This window comes from Humulus lupulus, chromosome 7 (assembly GCF_963169125.1).
Source record: "Humulus lupulus chromosome 7, drHumLupu1.1, whole genome shotgun sequence".
Lineage (NCBI taxonomy): Eukaryota > Viridiplantae > Streptophyta > Magnoliopsida > Rosales > Cannabaceae > Humulus > Humulus lupulus.
In genome coordinates this window covers 56,758,308-56,779,367 of record NC_084799.1, presented here as the reverse complement: position 1 = coordinate 56,779,367, position 21,060 = coordinate 56,758,308, and the positions used below count along the sequence as shown (strand labels likewise).

General features: G+C 31.6%; 1 long non-coding RNA gene across 1 annotated transcript; it reads left to right on the top strand.

Moving 5' to 3' along the window:
* The first annotated feature begins 3,593 nt into the window (after positions 1 to 3,593).
* LOC133792741 (uncharacterized) lies at positions 3,594 to 7,157 on the top strand. Its single transcript, XR_009874264.1, has 2 exons — positions 3,594 to 4,001; positions 6,966 to 7,157. It is a non-coding gene; the product is annotated as an uncharacterized LOC133792741 (long non-coding RNA).
* The last annotated feature ends 13,903 nt before the right edge of the window (positions 7,158 to 21,060 follow it).

Genomic DNA, 21,060 nt, shown 5'->3' with positions numbered 1-21,060 from the left:
ATTAGTTTGTCTTGACATGGTAATCATTGTTTTAAGTTCTACATTAGCACTCTTATGGATGGCTTTTATATATATTTTTTCTTTTTGATTTTGTGTTCTTGCTTGACAGTCTAAGTAAATGAAATTTCATTCTGTACAGAAAAAGTGAACGATAAAGTCTTTTTTTGGAATTTATGAGCTTTTCTTATCTGGGTATTAAGCCATTGCTTTGAATGAAAAAAAATGCCCAAATTTAATTTTAGTTTTCTTGTTATCTGGGTTTTAAGCACATAATAGAGGAAAATCACATATATATATATATACATATATATTTATTATATGTTGATATGTCCTTATCGTTTTAACTCAAAAGTCATGATTTTTGAAGTTTTTTTTTCTTTCTTATTAATTCTTGAGTTGTAATTTCTATCACATAAAAATGGAGTTTTGATTATTTTTCATTTCCTTCTGACAGTTCCAGCCTTGTAAGTGCAAGTAAATTTGAGAAAAAGGGAAAATGTCAGTGACAGGTTCGAATTCTGAGCAGCCACAGTTCATTGCCAGCGCTGGAAATCGAAGCTTTTCATCTAATGCCCCACTGATTGAGAAGTCTGATGCTCATATTGTTGTTCCAGATGTGAGTCTTTTTCCTTTGTATAAATGTAGTTTATTCATTAATTGGGTGCTTATCATGAATGGATACAAAATATTAGATTAAACCCTGAAACTGTTTGTAATAAGTCTTTAAAGAGAATTAGATGAACTAACTTTTTTCCTTATTTCTTCTTTACATTCTTTTATGATAAAGGATTAATTTATCTTTGACTTCTATCACTTTGCTTAGTTTATGATTGGTCTATTTTTCAAAATAAAATAATTTACCAAGTAAACAATAGACTTTATAGCATGTAATTCTTGAGACTAGTATGAATAGAACTGATTTTTTATTAGAGAGCAAGCCTTATTTTTTGATGTTGTCTTTTGTGGTTTGGTTTTTTATTAGGGAAATGGGAGAGTGCTCTTATGCATGTTGTGATTTGAAAACAACTTCTTGTTTGATGTTGCCTTTTGTGGTTTTGTTTAAGCTATTATGGTATGCATGTGGAGGACTGATTATAAAGGCTTGGGCATGTCTAGTTTTATCCTCTACTCATTTAAAGTTAATATTTTTTTTGATGAATTGATAACCCGACTGATCTGTGGTAATGATTTCATGGTTCTTATTATGCTTAGATGACTTAATGTCATATGGATGATTTAACCGAATTTTTCTCTTAGGTGAAATGCAGTAAAAAACACGTGTTGAACTTGTTATAGGATTTATTCTTGCTATATGGGCCAATAATACTTAAGTCTATTCTTTGATTAGTTTTGGATTAGTTAACTCTCTTATACCTAGTATTAAGAATAATGCACTTCAGGCGTGATTACTTTCTTTAATTGTTTCATCTTTCTTTGTCCAAGTAATCTATAGTGATTACTTTCTTTAATTGTTTCATCTTTCTTTTGTCCAAGTAATCTATAGTGATTACTTTCTTTTTTAATAGTTCAGGGTATTTATTGATTTTGTTTATGGTATTTTACAATCACCATGCTTGAATTTTATGTGTTTATGTGCATTATTTTTTACTAATGATATATAGAAATGTCATTTTTCCTGTTTTGTTAGACATATCTTGTAAAATATATGTTAGTTATTGGAATTTTAATGAAGCAATAATACAAATCAAGAAACTTTTCTTGGTTACAGAATGCTTGAGTAGAAAGTATTCAAGATAAATTTGTATTTTAAACATTCTTTAGTAAAACTCTTTGAAGATGAAGATATATATTCATATGATATTTAGTCTGCTTTTTTTTGCTCAATGTGCATAGACTAATCTATGTTAGCAATAAGGTATCAAGTTTGTGAAAACGACTCAACAAGTGTGAGCACCTTTTCTTGGATTTATTTTTTAGAAACAATGGAGCAAACAAAGCATTCAAATGTCCAACTGCATATTTTCTTCTCTTTATAAACACTGCCCCTGTTTTTTCTATAGCATCTAAATTAAGTTGAGAATATTAGATTAAGTATAATTAAGTTGAAGGATATTACACTTTCATTCAAATTTTAAAGTAAGTTTTATTTTCATTACTGCAAATTTTCCCTTAAAGTGCCCATTCGTACATTTTCTATCTACTCTTCTGCCCACACCTATCTTTCTTTCTTGTTGCTTCTTTCCATTATGTGTCCTCTCCACTTTCTTCTTCTCACCACTTTCGTAAAAATATATTAAATAATCTATTGATAACTATGCACTAACTCTTTTTTGTCTTCTATGCCTCAAAGATCTCTTTCTTTTTGGCCATGTCTTTTTTTTCTTTTCTTAAGTTTTATTTCAAATTTTGTTTGTCTTTGATGATTTATTGTTCATATATTATATGCATTTATAACTTATAATGGAAATGTCCACTATATCAATATGATAAGGCATGTCCTTATAATGGAAAATTATGCTGAATGCTGAAAGTTAAATATAAGAAAGTGTTTGTTGAAGTCATGGCTGTTTATAGTACGGATACTGCTGAGTTAAACTACCCCTTTTATACATTCTTTCTACCTTTTTTTTTACCCCTGTTTTACAATTCACAAAGTATGATCCTATTTATAGTTTTTGTATATATTTAATTCAATCTTGGAATGGATGCCCTTTTGATGTGCCACAGTTACAGTTTCTTCAATTTTTCTATTTCTTAAGGTCCCTTTTTCACTTTTGTTTTTGCCTAAACTCATGGTTGATTCCCTTTTGATGTGCTGCAAATGCAATTTCACCATTTTTGCTAGAAATATCTGCTGCTTGAAGTGCAAAGCTGAGGGACCAAAGAAGTCAGGAGGAAGTGATATTGAAATGAAGAAAGGTGATTGGAATTATCCAAAGTGGGTCAATTTTTCTCAAAAGTAAGTTGGGATTGATCTTTGTGGTTTTATTTTCAATTTATATTGATTGGTCGATGACATATACATAAAGTATTGCATTTTTTTGTTGATTTTCTGATGATCTTTTGAAGTTCTTCTTTCATGTTGTTTCTTCAATTTCTTCTATTACTGATTCCACATTATACTCCAATACTTTTTTTTCAAGTATTGTTCCCTTGCAATATATGTATATATGAGTTGGCATGTTGTATTGGCTTCTTCTATTGTATATACTACTAGTATGTGGCCATCATTATTTTGTCTATAAGTTTGAATCACTAAAATACATGTTTCTCTCAACAAGGGTGTAAAGCATGGGTATCTCTCTCTCTCTCTCTCTCTCTCTCTCTCTCTCTCTCTCTCTCTCTCTCTCTCTCTCTATTTATATATCTACTTTCACTACTCTCTTCCTCCCTGTTTATATATGGGCCTTTTTGGGAGGCTACACAAGTCGTGATAAATTTTCGTTATAATATATGTGCTTGACCTGTTGTTTTGGGGTGGATTTATACATTCAAACCTTTCTTGTATCATATATTCCTATGTAATTAAAACTACAGTTGTCAACATAACAAGTTAAGTGATGTTTGTTGGTAAAGTTGAAAGGAATTTGTTATGTTGTTGGACATTGATCTCATTCTCATCTAGTCTTAAAGGCATTTATGTTTTTATTTCCCCTTAATAGATAGATATCCATTTTATGTTTAGTTCTGTTCTATATTGATGGCAGCATAAGCCAGCCTATTGGTTAGATTTTGGGTTGTTAATGTGGGGTTAAATTACATCTTATATAGAGTTATTATTTACTCAGTCTCGGATTCCAGTGTATTTTCAACTGATCCATGAGATATATTTTATATTGCAGCATTGTATAGACTTTGACTCCTGTTTCTTTGGAAAATAAGTTACAGAGAAGTCCAAGTAGACGAACAAAAAGTAGGTGGGAGCCTCTACCAAAGGAGAAACTTGTTGAAAAATCAGCATCCGTCAATCATAGTACTTTAAAATATTCTGGATGGGCACATGCCAATGAAAGGGACAAAAAGGTATTGTTATTGTAATTGTGAGTCTGTACATGTTTCTTGTTTTCTCTTGTTTTATTATTTTTCACAGGGCATTTCTTAAGCATAAAATATCAATGTTGATTATGTCATTTGGATTTATGGTCTCTATCTTCTTTCCAGTTACTTGCACTAGAAACAGGATCACCTGAGAACCTTTGTTGCCTTTTGAGTTTTATATGGATTGACTGTGATTGTTTAGTTGTCAGTTATAACTAAGCTACTAATTTAGTTCATAGCAATAAAAAGCTACTATGGGGTTAGAGAGCTCCTTTCGTGGGTATTTTTGGGTGCATTTGATTTTTTACACACCATTTAGGCTATGTGAAAAAAGAAAAAAAAAACAAATTTGATTTGTTGATTTGTGTCTTTTAATTTTAGTCTTTACTGGTCTATTTGGCATGAGACTGTCTAGAGACCAAAAATCTCTTTTGGGAGTGCTTGGATGAGATTTTGAAAGTATTTTATTTGTTTGGATAGTTTTTCTAAGTAAGCAGGTTCTGCTTGGATGAGATTTTGAAAGTATAACATCTCTCAGGTGTCCTTTTTCATTTCCCTTTATACCATATTTTTGCTTTCTATCTGTTTTCCATTTTGGTGATTTTCCATAAAAAAAAAATTATCTTAGTAGATCTCTTCTCTTATATGAAACTGTAAGAGAATTTTATCTATTGGAAGATCTGTTAGCAAAAAAATTAGCTTGGTAGATCTGTTCATATCTGTTCTCTTATTGTGATTACATGGGTTTTCAGACCTGAAACAGTAGAGAACCTCTCTTTCTTGTTCTGTTGCATACATACACACCACTTCAAGATCACACACTTTCTAATTAAGCACAAAGCTCATAACACAATAAATATGGTTACTAAAACAGATATGAAAAATCAAACATGTAGAAATGAAAATACACAGCTGGTTTCCACTATAATCAATCAAATGACATAGCTGGTTTCCACTATAATCAATTATGAAAATGTTTTCCCTCACCAAACAAAATGGAATGTTATAAACCTCTTTTTAAGAGAGTTTGACACAAGGTATGGTTTGACAGCTGAAAACATGTAATAAATAATAGCTTGTTTGAGCTACCCAGAATACAAATTATTAGGAGGATATCAATTATTTATGATTGTCCAAGCTTTTAATTTGGCTGATTTTCATTCCTATTAGGAGGATATCAAGGTTCCCAATGAAACAATTTTATCAAGTCTAACTGAGAAAGTTCATTTTGTCAGCATATAAATAAACAAAACAGCATGCGCCCATTGTTATTCTGGTATAGTATATATCATGCTGATTACATAGCTCTTTTAAGTTAATTTTAAGCTAATAGTATATAATTATACCACTAAGCTTAAAAATTTCTTATTAATTAACCATAATGGTACAAGAGCACACAGCATGCATGCCATAGACTACATATGCATATAATATGCCTATAAAATCTTATTTTATATTTCTGTATATATAAATTTAAATATATATATAGTACGTACTAAGGAAGACTTTAATTATAATAAGGGTTTTTAAAATGAACTTAATTAGAAAATTACTTTATCTGACATAGTGTTTGGAATTTGTTTTGTTTTTTCTAATTAGCTTGGTTTTAAATATTATTGATAAGAGCAGAGGTTTTTTTAGTGCAAGCTAATATAATTATTTTCTTTTGATGTTAATATATGTGTTGGTTACTTTCACTACTATTGCTTGAAATAGTCTTCAATAACTACAAGAAAGTGCTACATTATTTTCACTACTATTTCTTCATTTTCTAGTTGCCAAGCTAATTATTCTCAATAACTTGGATTTTATGGTTATCATAGCAGGAAAAAACTGTATTTCTCACCCATTTGTGAATTAATTCAAGCGAAATAGATGGTTAGATAAAGGAAATGTAAGCTGCTCGTTGCTCACTTTGGTAGACACATGGAAAAAAGAGACTGATGAAAAAGGTAATAGTTTTACATACTAATTTCCTTCCTCTTCTTAACTAAAGATTTGTGTTTGTCAAACATTTTGATAAGGCATTTAAGATTTTGTTTGGTTATGAATTCTCATTTTAGCTCACAAATTCAAGAAACACCACACAAGAGACATTATAAATTCATAGTTCAAAGCTTCAAGCATTGAGGAATATATTTTTCTTCTTATTATTCTCAGTTTTCATATCCACCACGACATCATTTTCTTTGCTCTTTTAACTGTTAACTAAAATATATTCAATAGGACCCTATTAATAATCACTATTCTCTGCGATGATTATTTGTGTGTGTGGTGCACAATGTTTTAGTACTGTTGTAAAAGCAGCCAAGTACAGATGACACTGCATCTGTTTTTGTTTCGTTTTGGCAAAGTTTGCTTAATCACTCTAAATGCATAATGAGTTTCTTAATGTTTGACAATTCAGCCCTTAAAAAAAAGCTATCAAGTCCTTAAGTTCTATAAATAGTAGCAATTAGTTCCTTATTATTTATTTTTTCACAATGACAGATGATAAGGTTTGATATCCTGTTTTCCTCAAAAGTCTTTTGGTACTTGCATATAAAGCGTGTCATCGGAAGTTGAGTTCTTATTTATTTTTGCTTTAAAAGCTGCAGTTGGAACTTTAATCGGTTTAGGCAATAAAAATATATTATTTTGATTTCTTGATAGACACAACACTAGGCTATATCTACTTTCCTTGCTGAATGGCTGGACTTAAGATGATGCTTGCATTCATGTAGGCATTGTTGGATGATATTTTATATTGGAGAAGATGTTTTCAACAACATGACATGCTTAAATTTTAATTTTTCTTGAGTTATGTTGATAAAGAGTGAATTTATAATAATTTAGGATCAAAATATTGTGAATTCATTATTTTGTATGTGGTGTCCTCTTTTGAAAATAATTTCCATAGCATTTTTCTTGAAGTAATTTGTGATGTTAGATAATAACAATAAAATATTTCTTTGTTTATTTTGCAGATGTGACAAGCGAAATAGAAAATGATACTTAATTTTGAAGGCTTTGTGTTGGGTAGCTGTAGAATATTTTGTGCTGAAAGTAGTAACTTTTCAATATGTTGAATATTTAAGACTACTTGAATACTTAAAGAACATTTTGTTGTTGATGACAGTGTTGAATGTTTTAAACTAATTTGTGGATTGTTAATACAATGTTAAATGTTTTTACTTTTTGTTATTTGAAAATCAAGTTCATTTGATGATGCTAGTATATATTAGAAAGCTAATTTTAATTATATAAAAATAAATAAAATATAATAGAATAAATTAGTGTTATATAAATGAATATATAATGAGAATTTAAACTTATCTAAATATTAAAATAATACGAAAATTGTGTTATAATATCTATTACAATAACACTTTTTATGTAAAGAATTTTGTTATGGAAACTTCATTATATAACACAAATAATGTGTTATACTAAAGTGTAGTATAACACAAATTTATAAGTATTGAAATGTGTTATATAATCGACTATAAATAATATAATTAAACACTTATCTATTTATTAAAATAACATAGAAAGTGTGTTATCGTTGACAGTATAATAACACATCTGTACAACAATGATAAAGTGTTATGTAAAGTACCCTGACCTACGATAACATAGTCGGTCTTAACACATCAAAAAGTGTTATGGTATGTTTTGATAACACATTTTTGGTGTTATTAAAAGAATTTTTTCTTGTAGTGAGGGCCTGGCTGGTTTCAGCGACATCAAATTGTGCCTCTTCCAGGTTAATCCCTTCCTGGGCTCGAGCCAAGAATTCATCTACACTTTTAACTCCTTTTCATTGGAGTTCTTGCCACAGATCTTCTGCCACAAAGATTTTTGTCCTCATCGCCATGAGCTTGGAGCTATCATCAGCATCCCTAGCTCATGTTGCAACATTGGTGAATCTGCTCAGGTATGCCTTTAGTGACACACCAGGTTGTTGTTTTACGTTGGCCAATGAGTTGGCCTCTACATGAGATGCTTGTGAAGCTAAGATTTCCCTCTTAAACTCAGAAGAAAATTTCTTCCATGAGCTTATCGAATGCTTCTTGTATGATTTAAACCACTGTCTGGCAGGTCCGACCAAAGTCGCGGGGAACATTATACATCTTAGGTCGAGCCCGACATTGTGGGTGATCATCATTATGTTGAACATCCCGAGGTGATCGGATGGATCTATGCTTCCATCAAATGTCAGCATGTTCAGCATCCTAAAGCCAATTTGATATGTAGCTGCTGTAATGTTTGGAGCAAAAGGTTTGAGCTCCTTATCCGAGTCACAATCGTCCATTCCCTTTCGAAATAAGAGTCTTTTCATCTACTCCCCCATCAAATCCGGCCTCTCAAGGGTTTGATACTTGGTCCCTAGGCTAGCTGAACAGCTCCCATTCTATTGTACATGTTTGATGGGTTATTGTCCCTCCAAGCTTGGTTAGGTGGGACATTCCCATTGTCACGTACGATGGACGGAGCTCTCTCATGTCGAGTATAATCAACATCCTCATTTCAAGTTGGATGCCTTCTTTGTGAGTTCAAATGATCGCACAAGTCAGGTTGTGGATCATATCGTGGACTTTGTGCTGAGCTCAGGTGATTTCGCAAGTCGCTTTCAGACCTGCCTCCATGCTGGCTCTCCGTCCAGTAACTTCCATTTACAAAACTTATGGCCTGCGACTGAGATCGAGGACCTCAATTCCAAGCACGTGGGGTGTAAGTATCTACATAAGGGGGAGGATTTCTCCTATTGTTCCCACGAGCTGGAGCATCTCGTTTTGGACGAATTAATGTAGGATGTCTAACCGGTGATGGCGGATACTTTATTAGCCTGCCTCGGCTCTACTCCAATGTCCCGAGTTCTCTGTGCCTGGGGTTCTGATCATGGCATAAGGAGATTTTCTAGAGCATTTTGCCTTCGTGAACTTGTTCCAGCCCGCCCTGGTGGGTTGTTGTGGGCATTCCTAGGAATCTGCGAAGAAGGCACGGAGTTTGGGGTCGCAGTCCTGACCGACCGACTGACATATTGGTGATGACCCCTATGATGACTAGTGGGCTAAGCACTTCAGTGGTTTTGCTCTGAAGGGACAGAGCTTGGAGTGGCAGTTCTGACAAAATGACTAGGTTTACACCGGTTATTCCTGTGGGACTTGGTGGGAGTGACGCTGAACTCCCAGCGTCGTCTTGGCCCACCGGTTGTTTCCCAAGATGTTGTTGAACATCTGAGCCCCTTTCAGTGGGAACAGCAATACGATGGGCCTCCTAACCACTCGGCTATTCCATATCATTATAATGCATTGATCGAGTAAGCACCATGATGAATGTTGATTGAAAGTTGTGAAGCACTAATTTCCTCTCAATGAAAGCACCAAATTGTTGACGAGGTTTTTTGCCAACGGTAGATTAAAAAATCTAATAGGTAGATTAGTGCTAAATTATAAATTGTAATGAAATAATAGACACCCTCTTGAACAAACAAAACTTTTACGTGGTTTAGTGGTTAAAATCTAACTAGTCCATGAGACAATGCTATTTCTTTTCTCTCTCAATTTCTGCAAAGTTTTAGTAATACAAAAATTGCCGTCCCCTTCCCTATCCATTATTCCTGATATTTATAGAGGAATTTCCTAGACAGGTTTGGGTAACCGCGTGGATAAATAAGGTATACATTTAATATGGATTATTCCCATTTACATTGGGATATGATTTGATAACAGATTGGAATACACTCCTACTATCTCCGATAATAAATGATCGATATGCAATACAGCCTGGGCATTAATGAGCGTATAAGGAGTCTCTGAATCTCTTGGGATCCTTTAGTATGCTTTATGTCCAGGTTTCCATGAGCTGAATGTCTCACCTGAGCTCGTATTCAAAGACTATCCAAACCATAGCTCGTATTAAGCTTAGAGCTTCCAAAGTTGGATCTGACCATTATAAATCTCGAACTCGATTTCTATCCTGAGAGGCGGTCTGATAATAACCTGCATACCGTGTACGAACTGGATTGACTCTTGAGCTGCTCACATCATTGTTAACCAGATATCCCACTTGGCTATTTTTCCACATATTCATCTGCCAGTTGTACCCGAGCTGGGTAATTGAACTCTTGCTAATTTTCGGTTACAACAGAATCGTTCCAACATACCCTAGTAAACCAATACTACCACTAGCGTCTCAAATAGTTGTCCTACTGAGTAAGATAGAGTAAGGATTTTAGAAGGGGATCCGATCCCGAAAAAATATTACTACATAACATTGCACTAAGCAGGCCTAATTATTACATGATGAGTTGTTACAACGTACACTAGTCACCGAGATAACATATACTACATGTAATAATATACAGTACATTATATTTTTTTTCAACTTGTGCTTACATTTTTCTAATTTTATTTTCTTTTTCATATTTTAAATAATATAGATAAATAATATATTTTTTTAAATATTTAAATAAAATAAAATTAAAACAAAAAATAAAAATAAAAACTTTTAAAATAAGAGGCTTTTCTAAAAAAAATACACTATTTTTTTAAAATAATGATGAAAATAATATAAAAAATTTTAAAATTAACAAAAAAAGAAATTAAATTTCCCTTTAAAATATCTTGGAGTTCCTCTTAGACCTACAAAGTGGAAAGCAGGGGACTGCGCTGCTATAATAAAGAAGTTTCACTTGAAATTGCATCATTGGTCTAGTAGGAATTTATCTTTTGCTGGGAGAGCTCTACTTATCCACTCTGTTTTATTGGGGATTAAAGCTTTTTGGATGAGCATTTTCCTTCTCCCAAAGAGTGTTGTTACTGAGATTGATCAGTTTTGTAGAAAATTTTTCTTTGGGGGACTAGCAGCAGTAATGAAAATAGGAGTAAGCTTCACTTCATGGCTTGGGATCAAGTTTGTCTTCCTAGACGCTTGGGGGGTATTGGGTTTAAGGAAGGGTCTAAATGGAATATGGTGCTATTAGCTAAGTACCTTTGGGCTATTTCTTCTAAATAGGATATCCTTTGGGTGAAATGGATAGATGCCATTTATCTTAAAGGGAAAAATATTTGGGATTACAAAGTTCATTCATATGTGAGTTGGTATTGGCGTAAGTTAGTTAACCTGAAATCTATCATCACTGCTGAGAAGTTGGAGAAGGCAGTTAAGAACAACAAGGTTAGTGTTAGCAAGCTTTATGTTCAGTTGCTTAACAAGGAAAGGGCTCCTTTGGCTCATGTGGTTTGGTGCAATCTGACTTTGCCCAAGCATCGATTTATCCTTCGGCAAGCTACTTTGGGGCACTTATTGACCAGAGACAACTTGGTGAGATGCCATATGCAATTGCATTCTGTCATGTGTCCAACTTGTTAATTGCAACAGGAAAGCCATGACCATCTGTTCTTTCAATGCCAGTTTTCTCAGCTTGTGAGAAACCGAATTGCTGCTTGGCTGGGGCTTGATATCTGGCCGATTCAGTTCAAAGATTGGACTGCTTGGATGTTGGGGAAGCCGAAGGGTCTGCAGCAAAAATTGTTGGCAGCTGTTTTAGCTATTTCACACTACTACAAAATAAGGCAATTGCGTCAGTCAAACGCGTCAGTCAACGCAGTTGACTGACGTTGTTGACCAAGAATTAGCATTTGTGGCAGTTGGACACTGCCACAAATGAGGGCCCAATTACGTCATAATGTACACTGATGTTGTTTAATGGGAGCGTTTGTGTCAGTGGGGCACTGACGCAAACGGGCCGTTAACGGCATCAGTGGCCCACTGACGGTAACGGAGCGTTTGCGTCAGTGGGGCACTGACGCAAACGGCAAAGTAAAACGTGCATTTTACTTTGTCGTTTGCGTCAGTGGCCCACTGACGCAAACACCCGTTACCGTCAGTGGGCCACTAACGCAACTGGGTCTCCTATATTAAAACCCTCATCGTCCCAGCCGAGCCCCATTTCACACAAACCATAATTTCAGACTGCGTTTTCCTCCCAAACCAGCGACGCCCAACCGAGGTTCTCCACATTTAGGTACGTTTTCAGCCTTTTTTTTCAATTTTAATGTTAAAATAATGATTTATATATGTTTATGAAACTTATATATAGTTTTTTTGGATTTTTTTGTATAGATTTTGTTTTTTGAAGATTATAGTTTGAAAACCCATAATCTTTATTGGATTTTCGGGTTTTCTACATCAAGAACCCACATTGCACAATTACCACAAGTAAGTGTAATTTTATTAATTTTTATGATTTAAATATAATTTTTGTTAATTTTTTTTTTTTATAAATTGACTATATTTCGGATTTTTAATTTTTAGATAGTTTTATTAACTTTTTTTTATAATTTAATTAAATTTCGAATTTACTATGTAAATGAGTATATATATATATAGATTAATTTATATATTTTGTATAAGTTTCATTTTATTAAATGTTTAGTTTGATTATTATTAGTAAATTTTTGTTTATATTTTGTTAACTTTTTAAAATTATTTTTAAATTTTGGGTTTAATTGGTTAAATAGGTATATATTAAAATTGTTTGTTTTTTCAAGTTATATTTTATTATTGATTTAGTTAGGATATTTATAGTCAATTTTTATTTATGTGAGTTGTTAACTTTTTTTTAAAAAAAAAAATTATTTCGGGTTTAAGTAAACAAATGAGTATATATAACAAATTATTTGTTTTCTTTAAGCATTTTGTTGTTTATTTAGTTACAATATAGCTTTATGATATTTTTCTTTATATTTTGTTAACTTTTTTATTATTTTTTTGTATATTGTTATATTTGAGTAGGTATTTTGTTGACAACTTTGTTGGTGAGATCAAGCTTTGGAGGATTTTATATTAGAGGTAATATTTTAAACCTTAATGTATAATTAATATATTGAACTTAGTAGCATGTACGAATTATAAAATAGTTGAGATAGGATCCGGGACTGTGTGCTGCGATGATATAAGGCTATAATTGTGCATGTTTGATTGATTACTTGATTTGTTGTATTAGTGTGATGAATATAGGTTTATTTAAATTTTGGGAAATATGATAGAAATAGGGGAAATGCTGTCCAATTTTTTTTTTAAGATTTAGTAATTTGGGAATTATGCATGTTTGATTGATTAATTGGTTTGTTATGTTTATGTGATGAAATATGTTTATTTAAATTTTGGGAAATATGATAGGAATAGGGGAAATGTTGGTCAATTTTTTTTTGGATTTAGTAATTTGAGAATTATGCATGTTTGATTGATTAGTTGAATATTTTTGTGTATACCATGTGCTGTATAAATGCACATTTTAAATTTAGGAAATGTGATAGAAATAGGGGAAATGCTGCCCAATTTTTTTTGGACATATTGTTTCCTTTATTTACTTTTCAATTAAGTAATCCACGAACTTAATTTTTAATGTTTGTTTGTTTTGTTGTGTGATGTTTGACAATGGATAGAGATTGGATGTCAGCGGATAGGTTATCCATGAAATATAGGAATGGAGTTGAGTTTTTCTTGGAATTTTGTGCAAGAAATACTCAATCTCCTAATAGTATTCCTTGTCCATGTGTTAAGTGTGGAAACGTTGTGAGGATGTCAATTTTTAAAATAAAAGACCACTTATTTAAGAATGGAATAGACAAAAGTTATAAAGTATGGTTTTTTCACAGTGAAAGAATGAAAGGAACTGATGAGGGACCATCTAAGAATAATAAGTATTTTGATGTTGATTACGAAGTTGATGATGTTGCAGAGATGATTGATGATGCACAATATGAATCACATGTGGATCCAATTAAATTTCAGTCAATCTTAGAAGATGCTGAGAAACCCATTTTCCCTAATTGTACAAGGTTCACTAAATTATCAGCACTGCTTAGTTTGTATAACTTAAAAGCCAAACATGGGTGGAGTGATAAGGGAATGACAGAGTTGTTAACATTTTTAGGAGAATTATTACCCGAAGGTAATGAAATGTCGTCTTCATTTTATGAAGCGAAGAAGACATTGCGTTCGTTAGGCATGCAATATGAAAAAATACATGCTTGTCCTAACGATTGCATCTTATATTGAAAGAGATTTGTTGATGCAATTGCATGTCCGACATGTGGCGAGCCGCTCCCCGTCAATTTTTCATGTCCCACCGCCAAAAAGATTCAATCACAAACAAAAAGGTGTGGAAGATGCTCGTTATAAAGACCTTGAAGAGAAATGGCGTCAATCTGAAGAAAGGGCACGTCAATAGGAGGAAAAGTTAAACCAGTTGATGGCGCATATTGCATCTCAACAGAGCGGTTCATTTGGATCATCAAATGCATCTGGTTCAGGTGTAGGAGGAGCCTCAAACACACCACACGCACCATATGCCCCTCCACCACCGACACAGGCACAACATGCTCCGCCACCACCGACATGGACATCATGTGCTCATCGACCACCCTCACAGCTACCACTTGCTCCTCCACCACCGACGCAGGCACCATGTGCTCCCCCACCACCACAGTCAAATTTTCTTGAGGAGGTAATAGTTTCTTATTAATTCATTGTTGCATATATTTGATACAGTAAAAATAAACTAGTTTATCGAAAAGTATAACAGATTAATTGGAATGTAACAGATTAATTGTAAGTTGTGTCTTGGTTTGACACAAAATATAGTTGCAGAGGGGAAACTTGTAAGTACCTGTTGCACAGAAATACATAGCGTTCAACTGCCTCCTGGAAATTATCGTGTCAGAGTTGAGGTAGCCATTCAAGAGAACGCTAGTTTACCATATCCGCTTACAATGGAAGGTTATACATTGGTTGGACAAGCAGTCGGGTATGATGTTGGATGGCCACAACATTGGGTTCTTACTAATCAACAAACGAAAGAGCCACTTGCGCCCTCTACTCAACAACCAAGACAATCAAAGAAAATAATAGAGGCATTGACACAGAAGCCTACAGAAGTGCCTATCACAAAAATATTGAGGTGTTTGGTGAAGTTTATTGATAAATGGCAAGCTGACCGCGTGGTAGAAATTCCAATTGTTGAAAGGGTATTTGGATTCCAAACTATCGCTCTATTAGGGAAAGATGATATCCTCCACTTGTGCAACTATGAGATGATTGGACAGACTGAGCTAACATTATATATGAGGTACAATGGTGTTTATAATCTTAGTTTATTTAGTTTAACTTGAAATTTAATAGTTAATTAACTTTTTTAATTATATGTAGCTTCCTCGATGATTTGGTGCAAATGAAGGGATTGAACCACATGTACACTTTCATGCATCCCGCTTTAGTGTCCACTAATGCAAGAACCAATGAAATACGTGCTAAAAATCTCTTTGATCGGTTTCTACAGATGGAGCTAGAGACACAGTTTCTAATTTGTCCTTGGAACAACAAGTCAGTCAACTTAATTTTATATTCATATATTTTGTTTATTGATAAATATCTTACACAAGTTTTTTTATTGCAGCTTTCATTGGATGTTAGTATTAATTCAGCCCCACAGTCATTCGGTAGCTTTTTTGGATCCTGTAAACTCACATTTCCGTCCGGAAATCAAGGAGATAATTATCATGTAAGTTTTTCATTTTACTTAATTAATTTATGATTTTATTTCAAACTCATATATGGGTAAATATTAATATTGTGTGCAGGGCGTTGGATCAATATGATACACACTGAAGACTGAAAGAGTCAATCAATCTAAAAGTTTGTGTTCCTAAGGTAAGTAAATTATATTACTTATCGTATTCAACTTTTTGACATATTTCTATTATAATAACTTACTAAATATAATACTTAACTTTGGATAACTATGTTGTAATAGTGTCGAAACCAGACTGGGCCAACCGAGTGTGGCTTTTACATTAAGAAATTTGCTAGAGACTTGATTTCACAGCCTAGACCGAAGGCCTACTTGAAAAATGAGGTATTGTTTTGCTTTTTAATTTTCATTTAAACTATGGTTCATGATTTTATTTGGATGATTATTTCTAACTTATAATTTTAAATATTTTCTAATTAGTTTACGAATACGAGTCCATATTCGACTGACGAAATCAACGAGATACGGGATGAGTGGACTGAATCAATTATGGCGTATCTCAATTAGCAAATGAGCAAGTGGGTGAGGAAATTTTAGTTTAAGTACGTTTGACACTTAGAAATTTAGAACACAAGAGTACATATATTAACTTTGATATTTGAATTACTTTTATAGTTTTGATCACAAATGTTAACTCTAGATAAATGTTTATAAAAACTTATACTTGTTGTTTTTTCTGTTCACTGCTGTTTTTCTATTTCTGCTGCTGATTATTTTTATCAAAACAAGCCAGGGAAATTGGCATAAACATTTGCAACTTCCCTGGTTAATACTTTATGTGACAGTGCCCAACTGACGCAAAAAATACTCGTTTTTAACATTTGTGGCAGTGTCCCACTGACGCAAACCAGAGTGTTATTTGCGTCAGTAGGGCACTGCCACAAATGCCAGTTTGTGGCAGTGCCCCACTAACACAAATGACACTCTGGTTTGCGTCATGGGCAATTGCGTCACATAGTACACTGACGCAAAAACTCAGCTGTGGCAGTGCTAAACTGACGCAAATGGCCTTTTTTGTTGTAGTGTCAGTGTATTTGATTTGGTGGAATAGGAACCAGTGCTTGTTTAAATTCTGTTCTATGTCTGTGAATAAAGTTGTTTTTTTGTTGCAAGTTTGCTTGAAAGCCAAAGTTGATAATCTGTCTAGATCTAAGTTGGAGAGCAAAGATGTAGCTTTCCTTAATAAAATCAATCTCTTGTAAATGCTCGGTTAGAGGGGCTCTATTTGAGCTTGTTTTGTAATTGGTTTGTGGTTCAATATATTCTTTGTTTCATCAAAAGAAAAAAAGAAATTAAAGAATGTCAATAAAAAATATTGAGAAAAAGTGTTAGATATGATTTTAAAATTAATTTTTTGTTTAATTAATGGGGTGTATTTATATATTATTGGGGTGCAAATATAATGTCCTTAATATGCAAATATATCATTTTTATTTTGAAACAACCGACAAGTTTTAATTTTAAAAAGTTCATTAAGGGTTTTTTTATTTTAATTTCCTTTTTTATTATCAAAATAATTTTCATTATTAATAAAATAAAGTCAATACTATATTTTGGTTGCTTTATTAAATTCTCAAAAAAAAAATTAGTTTATGATAAGAATTAATTAAAGTTTTAAATATCTACTAATAATAAATTTATAGAATTTTACCTTATCAAAATTGTATTTAATTTTCATTCTTAAATTCATTAAATTAAAATATTGTGGTAGCTGTATTAAATGGCTTAAATTATTATTTTTATTTTCTATTTCGGTTTTCAACCCAATTATTTTTTTTAAAATGCATTTAATTGGTCAAATTTGTAATTAAAATTATAGTGGTTGAAATTAATGAGTGATTTTTATTAAAATATAATATTAAATTATAAAAATGGGTAGTTGCCGAAATTAATGGATAAATGATTTAAAAAGACAATATTAAATTAAATGTGGCTACATGATTACTGATTACATTTGGGAACTAACAACGTATTAATTATTTATTCATTAAATTAAGATAGTGTCGCTCTTGTATTAAATGACAGTTTAATATTGTTATTTATTTTTGAATTTTTGAATTTTTTCTGTTTTTTGTTAAATGCATTTATTAATTTGTGAAATTTGTTATTAAAAAATAGGTGGCCGAAATTAATGAGTGTTTTTTATAAAATAAAAATAATATTTAATTAATGTGAATGCATGTTTAGTGATTACATTGGGAAGTTACCACATATTAATTATTTATTCTTTCAGTAATATTTTATTATTTATTTTAAAGGAATTCACAATATTGTATTAAGAATGGGAAAGATTGCATTATTTCTTCATAACACACACTATAAATATAATATCATATACCCTAATCCGATTATACTATATATATTTTAAAAAAATCAGTTTTACACACATTCAATTACCATGTCTATCATCAATATATCATATTCAACCTATTCAAAGAAGCAAGACAACTCTTCACCCTTTCATTCCAAAGATGATGAAGTAGATTCTCCATTAAAGAAGATTAAGGTTGAAAAGTTTAACAATAACGTAGATTCTCCATAGACACATATATAAATATGAAGATATTACCTTACAAAAAGAACAATAAGAGTCATTATGAAGACAACGTCGAGTTTTACTTTCGAACATTGAAGATTATGACTCGAAACTTTTCATAGGAGATCTATACTGATGAGTGCGATCTAAAAGCAATTTGGACCTAAATCGATTAGGAGACAATGAGCTCTTATAAAAAATTTGTCTCTTCTTTCCAACCCTTCCTCCTAAATCATTAGATCTACTTCTTTTTTTTTCTTCATCCCTTTCCCTTCTACTCCCATGCGTTTTCTCTCTCCCCCTCTATTTTTTTCCCACATGAATTTTTTTTTCTTCTTCTTTCTTTCCTTCACATGCTCATAGAATCATGGGTGAAATCCTGATTTTTTATGTTTATTTTTTTACTTTGAATGAAAAAGAAGAAGAGGAAGAAGAAGAAGAAGAGAGGGATAGTTTAAGAAATGGATGTGCATTTATTATGAAACCCCAATTTTAAAATTTTAAAATTAAGTCAAAACTTGAAAAGATAACTTACCTCTTATTAGTTGGATTCCTTTTCCTAATTGCAAAAAAAGGCAATTTCAAAATTAATGCCAAAAGAAAAAGAATCTTTACTTGTTGGTAACTTGATGAAATAAGTCACCTACATGCCATCACTACAAGAAAAAATGCTTTTAATAACACCGAAAATGTGTTATCAAAACATACCATAACACTTTTTTGATGTGTTAAGACCGACTATGTTATCGTAGGTCAAGATACTTTACATAACACTTTATCAATGGTATACAGATGTGTTATTATACTGTCAATGATAACACAATTTCTATGTTATTTTAATAAATAGATAAGTTTTTAATTATGTTATTTATAGTGGATTATATAACACATTTCAATACTTATAAATTTGTGTTATACTACACTTTAGTATAACATTTTTTTTGAGTTATACTACACTTTAGTATAACATATTTTTTGTGTTATACTACACTTTAGTATAACACATTTTTTGTGTTATACTACACTTTAGTATAACACATTTTTTGTGTTATACTACACTTTAGTATAACACATCATTTGTGTTATACTACACTTTAGTATAACACATGTGTTATATTAGCTTAGAGAAACATAATCTTTTTTTACCTACACAAAACTAGGAAAACAAATATAAAAGTTGAAGCTAAATAAGGTAACATAAATAGATTTTTATTAATTACTCAAATGTAATTACAATATTTAGTCTACTGGTCTAGGCTTAAGAAATCATATTACAACATAATTTATGCACAATTCAGATTCCTTTATCACTAAATACAAAACAAGAAATGTATACAAAAATTAGTGAAATACATTCTTCCATTCTAAAGGCCTCAACTACAAATGTTGTCAGGAATTGCTCCAAAGAAATCATCTCAATATACCTGCACATTGTAAAAAAAAAAAAGTCACTACTACAAAAAGGGTCATTAATGACATTTTTTGTTGGTGATGAAATATTTTTAATGTCCTTACAATGTTAGTCATTATAGCAGGAGCCATTAAATGTGCATTTTTAATGACCAACAAAATTGGACATGATAAATTAAGGAGAAAATGCGTTTTTTACCTTTTTTTTTTTTCAATTTGATGACGCCCTTTGGGCGACCTTAAATGTGTACCCCTTTTATTTTATCAGTTTTAACTATTATTATTATTTTTTAAATAAAAATTAATGTCACCCACCAAGTGACCTTATATACCTCCATTATTACGGTCTTTTTATTCTATATATGTATATATTGAAACTAGGTTTTTTTTTGGTTATATATTCAAATCAGGTTTTTTTTTAAACAAATATACTCAAATCATATTATATTAGAAATGTGCTTATATATTATTTATATATTTCATAATAATAATTAATTTTTTATTAATAAATAATATATATTTAATAATTACTTAAATTAAAATATTTCATTAAATAGAAAATATTTTTTAGGTAAATATTAATAGAAAAAACAGTAATTGCAAATATTTTCACATAATCAAAATAACAAATATTGCACTCTATGGCTAGATGTTGACACCTATAATAACAAAAAGAAAAAGTCTACAATTTTTTTCTTTTTAAAAAAAAAAAAAGGTTGAAACTATAGTCTTCCATATATTCAATAAAATGGGAAACCTGATCTATTCAACAAAAAAAAAAACCTAGGGGCCTAAATTTGATGATTTTGGATGAACGGTAGCATATCTTTGGCCCCTTCTTCTCGCATCTCATCAATTTCTGATTGTGAATATGGTCTTTTGTTATTGAGCTGCAAAAAAATATATATATATATATATATTAATTAATGTGACAAAATGTGTAAGTTTAATATTAATAATATTTGATACATAGTTTACATACCGTTTCATTCAAATAGGTAGACCGATTGTTAGATTGAACCAAGTCCTTCATCATTCTCATTATGTAATATCCACATTCCTTGTTACTTGGTTGTTGTGGACACTAATAATTAAAAATTTAAGTAATTATACTAATAACTTGATAAAATTTGAATATTCAAAGTATAAACTAAAATTAAAATTTGTAAAAACATACCAATGGATTTCGATAATTCACTTCACTTGGGATTGATTGTTGGTTAGTCCTGAAGTATTTGGCATAAGCACCAAGGATTGTTTCTCCAATTTGTGGACGATTGGACATTGGTGCGTTAATCGAATCCAAAAAACGAATGTGATATGCATCAGGAGCCAATAGTACCAACATCCAATGGTCGCTTCATACGAAACATAAGATTAGATCAACTACTATTTAGTAATGCCAATATCATACTTATTAAAGAATATAATATATAGTTATACTAACCCATGGTTCCAAGGAGTAATCATGAATTGTTTTTTTGAACATAACCTAGCGAATTGCTTAAACAAACGATCAACACGATCAATTTCT